The 1838-nt window shown below is 34.7% G+C and overlaps 1 protein-coding gene across 1 annotated transcript in view; it reads left to right on the forward strand.

Moving 5' to 3' along the window:
• Positions 1–205, forward strand: part of LOC18592830 (probable LRR receptor-like serine/threonine-protein kinase At3g47570) — an 18136-nt gene extending 17931 nt beyond the window's left edge. The window contains exon 6 of the mRNA XM_018129837.1: positions 186–205. The gene's annotated coding sequence lies outside the window, so the exon portion shown is untranslated. The remainder of the gene's footprint in view (positions 1–185) is intronic.
• The last annotated feature ends 1633 nt before the right edge of the window (positions 206–1838 follow it).

The following is a 1838-nucleotide window of genomic DNA, read 5'->3' on the forward strand; positions in this document are numbered from 1 at the left end:
ATTTAGAGCTAAAATGGAGTGCGTTAGCAATTTATCGGGTAAAGTGCCAAAAATAGGTTAATACCGCATTTAAGCCATTTTTGGCTATTGCATTTCATACCATGCATTAGTATAGGATTTAAGTCAAATATATAGTGATTTAGCATTAATGTGATGAATTGAGTAAATTTTTGCAATGTGTCTAGGAGGAGAGCCTTCCTGTAAAGGTAAGAAAATCGTACTCGACGAGTAGTTATCGGGGCACCTAAAAAGCAATTAGTTTGTACAAACGATGAGTAAACCTATTATTATTGTGAATTATCTAGAGTTATTTTAAAAATGCTCTTTATGTATTTTATGAAGTGAAAATGAGATTAAAATAGGATTTTTGATGTTTTGAAATAAATGTGACAAAAAAAAATATATTGTGTTGATTATGAAATTGAGTAATTGGAGGCTGTTAACTGTCTTGAAAATTATATATTTTCCTATGAATGGCTTATAAGATATGAGTATATGTAGCTATATTTTGTAAGTGTATTGGAAAATTTATGTAAGCTGTTTTTACTATGCAGGCTGGATAAATAAATAAAAGCCACGTTATACTGTCAAAATTTTATTAAAATTGGTGGGTTAGTCACTGCAGTGACGAGTTTCCGTGGACTACCTATTAGAGGGATACGGTAAACCCAGTTATATAGTTACTTCGATTGTAGAGGCAATGAAGGTAACTCCCGGGGTAGTATTAGAGCTCACTTTACGTGGAACCCCCACGTGAATGTGTAACTCGGCCAACGCCAAGGAACGACTTGTTTTAAAAATAAAAATATGTTTTACATGTAAATGTTATAACAACCTTGGTGGACTCGGTTAGATGCCTCGGTCAAGGTATCCCCGAGGATTAGTTTTGGCTTGAGCCTTGTTTTTAATAAAAGACATAAGCCTTAACAATTGTTTTGGTAAATTACAAATATTTTATGGTTTAAGAAATAAATTGAAAACATTATGAAATGGTTTGTGATTTGTTGTTTAAACTTGCCTCCCTGTTACTTGCCTTTAGATATTTATGATAAAGTTTGTTTACTCATTGGGATTGTAAAATCTCACCCACCTACTTTCCAACTATTTCAGGTCTATGGTAGCTTGTAGATACCCTATTTTGTCGAGGATTCCAGTTGACATATCTACCACACAGACAGTAGGTTTCTAGCACCAACACTAGGTGTATTTTGGGCCACTTGTCATTGTAACCATTATTGTACATTATAACTTTGTAAATTTTTTTATGTGTGAATTTATTTTACTTACACATTACAAAAGATTTCTTACATGTGTTTCTATAAATATTATTTTATATAAAAAATACTATATTTTAATCAATATTTTGAATAGTGATATTTATCTATAAATCTTTTTAAAATATTTTTGTCTTTTGATTTACTTGAGTAGGAAACTACTGAAAATTGTTTAAAATGGAATGTTTAAAAATGATTGCTCACAGAAAAGGCAAGAAACTGATATGTAAGCCTTGCGGGGTTCTGATTGGCATTTTGGGTAATGAGTGTCAATTGGGACGTCGCGACGGTTGTCATGGGCCCAAGGGAGGTTCCGGGTCATGACATTCATCCTCAGTCACTGCAAATACCCTGGTCAAAATCTGGGGCTGCGATCTGAAAGATGGCTGCTCTGGGGTATTACTCCCCATGCCTGACCGTATCACTAGGCCTTGTCTGGACTGTGATCTCGAAGTGTCTCTCCGTGGTATACTAGGACGAGTCAGAAGAGTAGAAGTAGCTACTGTACCCCGTCTCAACTGAAGACAATCTCTCTTGATATGCCCCTGTTAGCCGCATTGAAAA

This window comes from Theobroma cacao, unplaced genomic scaffold (genome assembly GCF_000208745.1).
Source record: "Theobroma cacao cultivar B97-61/B2 unplaced genomic scaffold, Criollo_cocoa_genome_V2, whole genome shotgun sequence".
Lineage (NCBI taxonomy): Eukaryota > Viridiplantae > Streptophyta > Magnoliopsida > Malvales > Malvaceae > Theobroma > Theobroma cacao.